Here is a 12,022-nt window from a genome sequence, read left to right as displayed (position 1 = left end):
CCCGAGTTGTCCCTCGCAACTAGGCAGAACTCCTGACATTGCTGAAGAAACACGTGGGTGGAAGGGCCATCCCAGTCGTAACTCGAGAATATACCCCAGTTTCCCGCCACAACTCGAGAGAAACCATGAGACTTCCCCCTCGCCGCGAGATGAGGCCCGATTCCCCTGCACTGCGTGCAGAGCAATTCCGTGTTGCACATCACACATGTAAGGAGCCTTGATTTCCTTGATGGCACTCCAGAGAAATCCCAAGAACCCTGTTTCGGGGCTAGAGGGATCCTGAGGTCACTGTAGCAACACGAAAGATCTCCGTGGACCAAAAATCAACTCGAGATGAAAGGTTAATCCCTGGCTTCGACTCCAGAGGAATTCCACTTTACCACAAGCACCTCAAGAGGAGGCTATTCTCAGCTCTAGGTAAGTGAGAGGGACCCTGAGTTTGCGGCCTCAAGTGGAATGGACACCTCGATGCCCTGACTCGAAGTAAGGCCGGATATTCCTACAGTGACTAGAATGCAGGTTCGTCTTGCGGCTCCCAAGACGAAAGGATGTCTGAATCCCCTGTGGAGACTACAGAGAAAGACCTAGTTCCCCACCTCATCGCGACCGGAGGCCTCACATCCTTTGAAAACTCCAGAGGTACGCGGAGATCAGTGCCTCCAAAGGAGACGATGCCTGACTCCTCTTAAAACTTGATAGGAGTCCCAGGGTTCCTGTGGCACGTGGAAAGGGACCCTTGGTCTCCCGCCTCAGCTGGAGAGGCGTCCCAATTGCCCTGGCCAGCCCCGAGGAGAATCCCGAGTTGTCCCTCGCAACTAGGCAGGAGTCCTGACGTCGCTGAACAAGCACGTGTGTGAAAGGGCCATCCCCGTCGTAACTCGAGAATATACCCCAGGTTCCCGCCGCAACTCGAGAAAAACCATGAGACTTCCCCCTCGCCGCGAGATGAGCTCCGATTCCCCTGCACCGTGTGCAGAGCAATTCCGGGTTACACATCACACATGAAAGGAGCCTTGATTTCCTTGATGGCACTCCAGAGAAACCCCAAGAATAGTGTTTTAAGGCTAGAGGGATTCTGATGTCACTGTAGCCACACGAAAGAGCTCCGTGGACCTAAAATCAACTCGAGATGAGAGGTTAGTCCCTGGCTTCGACTCCAGAGGAATACCACCTTACCACAAGCACCTCAAGAGGAGGCTTCCTCAGCTCTAGGTATGTGAGAGGGACCCTGAGTTTGTGGCCTCAAGTGGAATGGACACCGCGATGCCCTGACTCGAAATAAGGCCGGATATCCCTCCAGTGACTTGAATTCAGGCTCGTCTTGCATCTGCCAAGATGAAAGGATGTCTGAATCCCCTGTGGAGACCACAGAGAAAGACCTAGTTCCCCACCTCATCGTGACCGGAGGCCTCACATCCTGTCAAATCTACAGAGGGACGCGGAGATCAGTGCCTAGAAAGCAGACGATGCCTGACTTCTCGTGAAACTTGATAGGAGTCCCAGGATTCCTGTGGCACGTGGAAAGGGACCCTTGGTCTCCCGCCTCAGCTGGAGAGGCGTCCCAATTGCCCTGCCAAGACTCGAGGAGAATCCCGAGTTGTCCCTCGCAACTAGGCAGGAGTCCTGCCGTCGCTGAACAAACACTTGGTGGAAAGGCCATCCCCGTCGTAACTCGAGAATATACCCCAGGTTCCCGCCGCAATTCGAGAAAAACCATGAGACTTTCCCCTCGCCGCGAGATGAGGCCCGATTCCCCTGCACTGCGTGCAGAGTAATTCCGTGTTGCACATCACACATGAAAGGAGCCTTGATTTCCTTGATGGCACTCCAGAGAAACCCCAAGAACACTATTTCAAGGCTCGAGGGATCCTGAGGTCACTGTAGCAACACGAAAGAGCTCCGTGGACCAAAAATCAACTCAAGATGAGAGATTAGTCCCTGGCTTCGACTCCAGAGGAATTCCACCTTACCACAAGCACCTCAAGAGGAGGCTATTCTCAGCTGTAGGTAAGTGAGAGGGACCCTGAGTTTGCGGCCTCAAGTGGAATGGACACCGCGATGCCCTGGCTCGATATAAGGCCGGATATCCCTGCAGTGACTTGAATGCAGGCTCGTCTTGCATCTCCCAAGATGAAAGGATGTCTGAATCCTCTGTGGAGACCACAGAGAAACACCTAGTTCCCCACCTCATGGCGCCCGCAGGCCTCACATCCTTTGAAAACACCAGAGGTACGCGGAGATCAGTGCCTCCAAAGGAGACGATGCCTGACCCCTCGTGAAACTTGATAGGAGTCCCAGGATTCCTGTGGCACGTGGAAAGGGACCCTTGGTCTCCCGCCTCACCTGGAGAGGCGTCCCAATTGCCCTGCCAAGCCTCGAGGAGAATCCCGAGTTGTCCCTCGCAACTAGGCAGGAGTCCTGACGTCGCTAAACTAACACGTGTGTGGAAGGGCCATCCCCGTCGTAACTCGAGAATATACCCCAGGTTCCCGCCGCAACTCGAGAAAAACCATGAGACGTCCCCCTCGCCACGAGATGAGGCCAGATTCCCCTGCAGTGCGTACAGAGCAATTCCGTGCTGCACATCACACATGAAAGGAGCCTTGATTTCCTTGATGGCACTCCAGAGAAACCCCAAGAACACTGTTTCAAGGCTAGAGGGTTCCTGAGGTCACTGTAGCTACATGACAGAGCTCCGTGGACCAAAAATCAACTTGAGATGAGAGGTTTGTCCCTGGCTTCGACTCCAGAGGAAACCACCTTACCACAAGCACCTCAAGAGAAGGCTTCTCTCAGCTCTAGGTATGTGAGAGGGACCCTGAGTTTGCGTCCTCAAGTGGAATGGACACCGCGATGCCCTGACTCGAAATAAGCCCGGATATCCCTGCAGTGACTTGAATGCAGGCTCGTCTTGCATCTCCCAAGACGAAAGGATGTCTGAATCCCCTGTGGAGACCACAGAGAAAGACCTAGTTCCCCACTTCATCGCGACCGGAGGCCTCACATACTTTGAAAACTCCAGAGGTACACTGAGATCAGTGCCTCCAAAGGAGACGATGCCTGACTCCTCGTGAAACTTGATAGGAGTCCCAGGATTCCTGTGGCACAAGGAAAGGGACCCTTGGTCTCCCGCCTCAGCTGGGGAGGCGTCCCAATTGCCCTGCCAAGCCTCGAGGAGAATCCCGAGTTGTCCCTCGCAACTAGGCAGGAGTCCTGCCGTCACTGAACAAACACGTGTGTGGAAGGGCATCCCCGTTGTAACTCGAGAATATTCCCCTGGTTCCCGCCTCAACTCGAGAAAAACCATGAGACTTCCCCCTCGCTGCGAGATGAAGCCCGATTCCCCTGCACTGCGTGCAGAGCAATTCCGTGTTGCACATCACACATGTAAGGAGCCTTGATTTCCTTGATGGCACTCCAGAGAAATCCCAAGAACCGTGTTTCGGGGCTAGAGGGATCCTGAGGTCACTGTAGCAACACGAAAGATCTCCGTGGACCAAAAATCAACTCGAGATGAAAGGTTAATCCCTGGCTTCGACTCCAGAGGAATTCCACCTTACCACAAGCACCTCAAGAGGAGGCTATTCTCAGCTCTAGGTAAGTGAGAGGGACCCTGAGTTTGCGGCCTCAAGTGGAATGGACACCTCGATGCCCTGACTCGAAGTAAGGCCGGATATCCCTACAGTGACTAGAATGCAGGTTCGTCTTGCGTCTCCCAAGACGAAAGTATGTCTGAATCCCCTGTGGAGACTACAGAGAAAGACCTAGTTCCCCACCTCATCGCGACCGGAGGCCTCACATCCTTTGAAAACTCCAGAGGTACGCGGAGATCAGTGCCTCCAAAGGAGACGATGCCTGACTCCTCTTAAAACTTGATAGGAGTCCCAGGGTTCCTGTGGCACGTGGAAAGGGACTCTTGGTCTCCCGCCTCAGCTGGAGAGGCGTCCCAATTGCCCTGGCCAGCCCCGAGGAGAATCCCGAGTTGTCCCTCGCAACTAGGCAGGAGTCCTGACGTCACTGAACAAGCACGTGTGTGAAAGGGCCATCCCCGTCGTAACTCGAGAATATACCCGAGGTTCCCGCCGCAACTCGAGAAAAACCATGAGACTTCCCCGTCCTCGCGAGATGAGCTCCGATTCCCCTGCACCGTGTGCAGAGCAATTCCGGGTTACACATCACACATGAAAGGAGCCTTGATTTCCTTGATGGCACTCCAGAGAAACCCCAAGAATAGTGTTTTAAGGCTAGAGGGATTCTGATGTCACTGTAGCCACACGAAAGAGCTCCGTGGACCTAAAATCAACTCGAGATGAGAGGTTAGTCCCTGGCTTCGACTCCAGAGGAATACCACCTTACCACAAGCACCTCAAGAGCAGGCTTCTCTCAGCTCTAGGTATGTGAGAGGGACCCTGAGTTTGTGGCCGCAAGTGGAATGGACACCGCGATGCCCTGACTCAAAATAAGGCCGGATATCCCTCCAGTGACTTGAATTCAGGCTCGTCTTGCATCTGCCAAGATGAAAGGATGTCTGAATCCCCTGTGGAGACCACAGAGAAAGACCTAGTTCCCCACCTCATCGTGACCGGAGGCCTCACATACTGTCAAATCTACAGAGGGACGCGGAGATCAGTGCCTCCAAAGCAGACGATGCCTGACTCCTCGTGAAACTTGATAGGAGTCCCAGGATTCCTGTGGCACGTGGAAAGGGACCCTTGGTCTCCCGCCTCAGCTGGAGAGGCGTCCCAATTGCCCTGCCAAGACTCGAGGAGAATCCCGAGTTGTCCCTCGCAACTAGGCAGGAGTCCTGCCGTCGCTGAACAAACACTTGGTGGAAGGGCCATCCCCGTCGTAACTCGAGAATATACCCCAGGTTCCCGCCGCAATTCGAGAAAAACCATGAGACTTTCCCCTCGCCGCGAGATGAGGCCCGATTCCCCTGCACTGCGTGCAGAGCAATTCCGTGTTGGACATCACACATGAAAGGAGCCTTGATTTCCTTGATGGCACTCCAGAGAAACCCCAAGAACACTGTTTCAAGGCTCGAGGGATCCTGAGGTCACTGTAGCAACACGAAAGAGCTCCGTGGACCAAAAATCAACTCAAGATGAGAGGTTAGTCCCTGGCTTCGACTCCAGAGGAATTCCACCTTACCACAAGCACCTCAAGAGGAGGCTATTCTCAGCTGTAGGAAAGTGAGAGGGACCCTGAGTTTGCGGCCTCAAGTGGAATGGACACCGCGATGCCCTGGCTCGATATAAGGCCGGATATCCCTGCAGTGACTTGCATGCAGGCTCGTCTTGCATCTCCCAAGATGAAAGGATGTCTGAATCCCCTGTGGAGACCACAGAGAAAGACCTAGTTCCCCACCTCATGGCGCCCGCAGGCCTCACATCCTTTGAAAACACCAGAGGTACGCGGAAATCAGTGCCTCCAAAGGAGACGATGCCTGACTCCTCGTGAAACTTGATAGGAGTCCCAGGATTCCTGAGGCACGTGGAAAGGCACCCTTGGTCTCCCGGCTCAGCTGGAGAGGCGTCCCAATTGCCCTGCCAATCCTCGAGGAGAATCCCGAGTTGTCCCTCGCAACTAGGCAGGAGTCCTGCCGTCGCTGAACAAACACGTGGTTGGAAGGGCCATCCCCGTCGTAACTCGAGAATATACCCCAGGTTCCCGCCGCAACTCGAGAAAAACCATGAGACTTCCCCCTTGCCGCGAGATGAGGCCCGATTCCCCTGCACTGCGTGCAGAGCAATTCCGTGTTGCACATCACACATGAAAGGAGCCTTGATTTCCTTGATGGCACTCCAGAGAAACCCCAAGAACACTGTTTCAAGGCTAGCGGGATCCTGAGGTCACTGTAGCAACAGGAAAGAGCTCCGTGGACCAACAATCAACTCGAGATGAGAGGTTAGTCCCTGGCTTCAACTCCAGAGGAATACCACCTTACCACAAGCACCTCAAGAGGAGGCTTCTCTCAGCTCTAGCTATGTTCTGAGTTTGCGGCCTCAAGTGGAATGGACACCGCGATGCCCTGACTCGAAATAAGGCCGGATATCCCTGCAGTGACTTGAATGCAGGCTCGTCTTGCATCTCCCAAGACGAAAGGATGTCCTAATCCCCTGTGGAGACCTCAGAGAAAGATCTAGTTCCCCACCTCATCGCGACCGGAGGCCTCACATCCTTTGAATACTTCAGAGGTACGCGGAGATCAGTGACTCCAAAGGAGACGATGCCTGACTCCTCGTGAAACTTGATAGGAGTCCCAGGATTCCTGAGGCACGTGGAAAGGCACCCTTGGTCTCCCGCCTCAGCTGGAGAGGCGTCCCAATTGCCCTGCCAAGCATCGAGGAGAATCCCGAGTTGTCCCTCGCAACTAGGCAGGAGTCCTGACGTCGCTGAACAAACACGTGTGTGGAAGGGCAATCCCCGTAGTATCTCGAGAATATACTCCAGGTTCCCGCCGCAACTCGAGAAAAACCATGAGACTTCCCCCTCGCCGCGAGATAGCTCCGATTCCCCTGCACCGTGTGCAGAGCAATTCCGTGTTACACATCACACATGAAAGGAGCTTTGATTTCCTTGATGGCACTCCAGAGAAACCCCAAGAAAACTGTTTTAAGGCTAGTGGGATTCTGATGTCACTGTAGCGACACGAAAGAGCTCCGTGGACCAAAATTCAACTCGAGATGAGAGGTTAGTACCTGGCTTCGACTCCAGAGGAATACCACCTTACCACAAGCACCTCAAGAGGAGGCTTCTCTCAGCTCTAGGTATGTGAGAGGGACCCTGAGCTTGCGGCCTCAAGTGGAATGGACACCGCGATGCCCTGACTCGTAATAAGGCCGGATATCCCTGCAGTGACTTGAATGCAGGCTCGTCTTGCATCTCCCAAGACGAAAGGATGTCTGAATCCCCTGTGGAAACCACAGAGAAAGATCTAGTTCCCCACTTCATCGCGACCGGAGGCCTCACATCCTTTGAAAACTCCAGAGGTACGCGGAGATCAGTGCCTCCAAAGGAGACGATGCCTGACTCCTCGTGAAACTTGATAGGAGTCCCAGGATTCCTGTGGCAAGTGGAAAGGGACCCTTGGTCTCCGGCCTCAGCTGGAGAGGCATCCCAATTGCCTGCCAAGCCTCGAGGAGAATCCCGAGTTGTCCCTCGCAACTAGGCAGAACTCCTGACATTGCTGAAGAAACACGTGGGTGAAAGGGCCATCCCAGTCGTAACTCGAGAATATACCCCAGTTTCCCGCCACAACTCGAGAGAAACCATGAGACTTCCCCCTCGCCGCGAGATGAGGCCCGATTCCCCTGCACTGCGTGCAGAGCAATTCCGTGTTGCACATCACACATGTAAGGAGCCTTGATTTCCTTGATGGCACTCCAGAGAAATCCCAAGAACCCTGTTTCGGGGCTAGAGGGATCCTGAGGTCACTGTAGCAACACGAAAGATCTCCGTGGACCAAAAATCAACTCGAGATTAAAGGTTAATCCCTGGCTTCGACTCCAGAGGAATTCCACCTTACCACAAGCACCTCAAGAGGAGGCTATTCTCAGCTCTAGGTAAGTGAGAGGGACCCTGAGTTTGCGGCCTCAAGTGGAATGGACACCTCGATGCCCTGACTCGAAGTAAGGCCGGATATCCCTACAGTGACTAGAATGCAGGTTCGTCTTGCGTCTCCCAAGACGAAAGTATGTCTGAATCCCCTGTGGAGACTACAGAGAAAGACCTAGTTCCCCACCTCATCGCGACCGGAGGCCTCACATCCTTTGAAAACTCCAGAGGTACGCGGAGATCAGTGCCTCCAAAGGAGACGATGCCTGACTCCTCTTAAAACTTGATAGGAGTCCCAGGGTTCCTGTGGCACGTGGAAAGGGACCCTTGGTCTCCCGCCTCAGCTGGAGAGGCGTCCCAATTGCCCTGGCCAGCCCCGAGGAGAATCCCGAGTTGTCCCTCGCAACTAGGCAGGAGTCCTGACGTCACTGAACAAGCACGTGTGTGAAAGGGCCATCCCCGTCGTAACTCGAGAATATACCCCAGGTTCCCGCCGCAACTCGAGAAAAACCATGAGACTTCCCCCTCCTCGCGAGATGAGCTCCGATTCCCCTGCACCGTGTGCAGAGCAATTCCGGGTTACACATCACACATGAAAGGAGCCTTGATTTCCTTGATGGCACTCCAGAGAAACCCCAAGAATAGTGTTTTAAGGCTAGAGGGATTCTGATGTCACTGTAGCCACACGAAAGAGCTCCGTGGACCTAAAATCAACTCAAGATGAGAGGTTAGTCCCTGGCTTCGACTCCAGAGGAATACCACCTTACCACAAGCACCTCAAGAGGAGGCTTCTCTCAGCTCTAGGTATGTGAGAGGGACCCTGAGTTTGTGGCCGCAAGTGGAATGGACACCGCGATGCCCTGACTCGAAATAAGGCCGGATATCCCTCCAGTGACTTGAATTCAGGCTCGTCTTGCATCTGCCAAGATGAAAGGATGTCTGAATCCCCTGTGGAGACCACAGAGAAAGACCTAGTTCCCCACCTCATCGTGACCGGAGGCCTCACATCCTGTCAAATCTACAGAGGGACGCGGAGATCAGTGCCTCCAAAGCAGACGATGCCTGACTCCTCGTGAAACTTGATAGGAGTCCCAGGATTCCTGTGGCACGTGGAAAGGGACCCTTGGTCTCCCGCCTCAGCTGGAGAGGCGTCCCAATTGCCCTGCCAAGACTCGAGGAGAATCCCGAGTTGTCCCTCGCAACTAGGCAGGAGTCCTGCCGTCGCTGAACAAACACTTGGTGGAAGGGCCATCCCCGTCGTAACTCGAGAATATACCCCAGGTTCCCGCCGCAATTCGAGAAAAACCATGAGACTTTCCCCTCGCCGCGAGATGAGGCCCGATTCCCCTGCACTGCGTGCAGAGCAATTCCGTGTTGCACATCACACATGAAAGGAGCCTTGATTTCCTTGATGGCACTCCAGAGAAACCCCAAGAACACTGTTTCAAGGCTCGAGGGATCCTGAGGTCACTGTAGCAACACGAAAGAGCTCAGTGGACCAAAAATCAACTCAAGATGAGAGGTTAGTCCCTGGCTTCGACTCCAGAGGAATTCCACCTTACCACAAGCACCTCAAGAGGAGGCTATTCTCAGCTGTAGGAAAGTGAGAGGGACCCTGAGTTTGCGGCCTCAAGTGGAATGGACACCGCGATGCCCTGGCTCGATATAAGGCCGGATATCCCTGCAGTGACTTGAATGCAGGCTCGTCTTGCATCTCCCAAGATGAAAGGATGTCTGAATCCCCTGTGGAGACCACAGAGAAACACCTAGTTCCCCACCTCATGGCGCCCGCAGGCCTCACATCCTTTGAAAACTCCAGAGGTACGCGGAGATCAGTGCCTCCAAATGAGACGATGCCTGACTCCTCGTGAATCTTGATAGGAGTCCCAGGATTCCTGTGGCACGTGGAAAGGGACCCTTGGTCTACCGCCTCAGCTGGAGAGGCGTCCCAATTGCCCTGCCAAGCCTCGAGGAGAATCCCGAGTTGTCCCTCACAACTAGGCAGGAATCCTGACGTCGCTGAACAAACACGTGGGTGGAAGGGCCATCCCCGTCGTAACTCGAGAATATACCCCGGTTCCCTCCGCAACTCGAGAAAAACCATGAGACTTCCCCCTCGCCGGGAGATGAGGCCCGATTCCCCTGCACTGCATGCAGAGCAATTCCGTGTTGCACATCACACATGAAAGGAGCCTTGATTTCCTTGATGGCACTCCAGAGAAACCCCAAGAACACTGTTTCAAGGCTAGAGGGATCCTGAGGTCAATGTAGCTACACGAAAGAGCTCCGTGGACCAAAAATCAACACGAGATGAGAGGGTAGTCCCTGGCTTCGACTCCAGAGGAATACCACCTTACCACAAGCACCTCAAGAGGAGGCTTCTCTCAACTCTAGGTATGTGAGAGGGACCCTGAGTTTGCGGCCTCAAGTGGAATGGACACTGCGATGCCCTGACGCGAAATAAGGCCGGATATCCCTGCAGTGACTTGAATGCAGGCTCGTCTTGCATCTCCCAAGACGAAAGGATGTCTGAATCCCCTGTGGAGACCACAGAGAAAGACCTAGTTCCCCACCTCATCGCGACCGGAGGCCTCACATCCTTCGAAAACTCCAGAGGTACGCAGAGATTAGTGCCTCCAAAGGATACGATGCCTGACTCCTCGTGAAACTTGATAGGAGTCCCAGGATTCCTGTGGCACGTGGAAAGGGACCCTTGGTCTCCCGCCTCAGCTGGAGAGGCGTCCCAATTGCCCTGCCAAGCATCGAGGAGAATCCCGAGTTGTCCCTCGCAACTAGGCAGGAGTCCTGACGTCGCTGAACTAACACGTGTGTGGAAGGGCCATCCCCGTCGTAACTCGAGAATATACCCCAGGTTCCCGCCGCAACTCGAGAAAAACCATGAGACGTCCCCCTCGCCACGAGATGAGGCCAGATTCCCCTGCAGTGCGTACAGAGCAATTCCGTGCGGCACATCACACATGAAAGGAGCCTTGATTTCCTTGATGGCACTCCAGAGAAACCCCAAGAACACTGTTTCAAGGCCAGAGGCATCCTGAGGTAACTGTAGCAACAAGAAAGAGCTCCGTGGACCACAAATCAACTCGAGATGAGAGGTTAGTCCCTGGCTTCGACTCCAGAGGAATACCACCTTACCACAAGCACCTCAAGAGGAGGCTTCTCTCAGCTCTAGGTATGTGAGATGGACCCTGAGTTTGCGGTCTCAAGTGGAATGGACACCGCGATGCCCTGACTCAAATTCAGGCCGCATATCCCTGCAGTGACTTGAATGCAGGCTCGTCTTGCATCTCCGAAGATGAAAGGATGTTTGAATCCCCTGTGGAGACCACAGAGAAAGTCTTAGTTCCCCACCTCATCGCGACCGGAGGCCTCACATCCTTTGAAAACTCCAGAGGTACGCGGAGATCAGTGCCTCCAAAGGAGACGATGCCTGACTCCTCGTGAAACTTGATAGGAGTCCCAGGATTCTTGTGGCACGTGGAAAGGGACACTTGGTCTCCCGTCTCAGCTGGAGAGGCGTTCCAATTGCCCTGCCAAGCCTCGAGGAGAATCCCGAGTTGTCCCTCGCAACTAGGCAGGAGTCCTGACGTCGCTGAACAAACACGTGGGTGGAAGGGCCATCCCCGTCGTAACTCGAGAATATACCCCAGGTTCCCGCCGCAACTCGAGAAAAACCATGAGACTTCCCCATCGATGCGAGATGAGGCCCGATTCCCCTGTACTGCGTGCAGAGCAATTCTGTCTTGCACATCACACATGAAAGGTGCCTTGATTTCCTTGATGGCACTCCAGAGAAACCCCAAGAACACTGTTTCAAGGCTAGAGGGATCCTGAGGTCACTGTAGCAACACGAAAGAACTCCGTGGCCCAAAAATCAACTCGAGAAGAGAGGTTAGTCCCTGGATTCGACTCCAGAGGAATACCACCTTACCACAAACACCTCAAGAGGAGGCTTCTCTCAGCTCTAGGTATGTGAGAGGGACCCTGAGTTTGCGGCCTCAAGTGGAATGGACACCGCGATGCCCTGACTCGAAATAAGGCCGGATATCCCTGCAGTGACTTGAATGCAGGCTCGTCTTGCATCTCCCAAGACGAAAGGATGTCTGAATCCCCAGTGGAGACCACAGAGAAAGACCTAGTCCCCATCTCATCGCGACCGGAGGCCTCACATCCTTTGAAAACTCCAGAGGTACGCGGAGATCAGTGCCTCCAAAGGAGACGATGCCTGACTCCTCGTGAAACTTGATAGGAGTCCCAGGATTCCTGTGGCACGTGGAAAGGGAACCTTGGTCTCCCGCCTCAGCTGGAGAGGCGTCCCAATTGCCCTGCCAAGCCTCGAGGAGAATCCCGAGTTGTCCCTCGCAACTAGGCAGGAGTCCTGACGTCGCTAAACACACACGTGTGTGGAAGGGCCATCCCCGTCGTAACTCGAGAATATACCCCAGGT

This window comes from Cervus elaphus, chromosome X (genome assembly GCF_910594005.1).
Source record: "Cervus elaphus chromosome X, mCerEla1.1, whole genome shotgun sequence".
Classification (NCBI taxonomy): domain Eukaryota; kingdom Metazoa; phylum Chordata; class Mammalia; order Artiodactyla; family Cervidae; genus Cervus; species Cervus elaphus.
The sequence above is the reverse complement of the archived record's forward strand: the minus strand, read 5'-3'. Positions refer to the sequence as shown.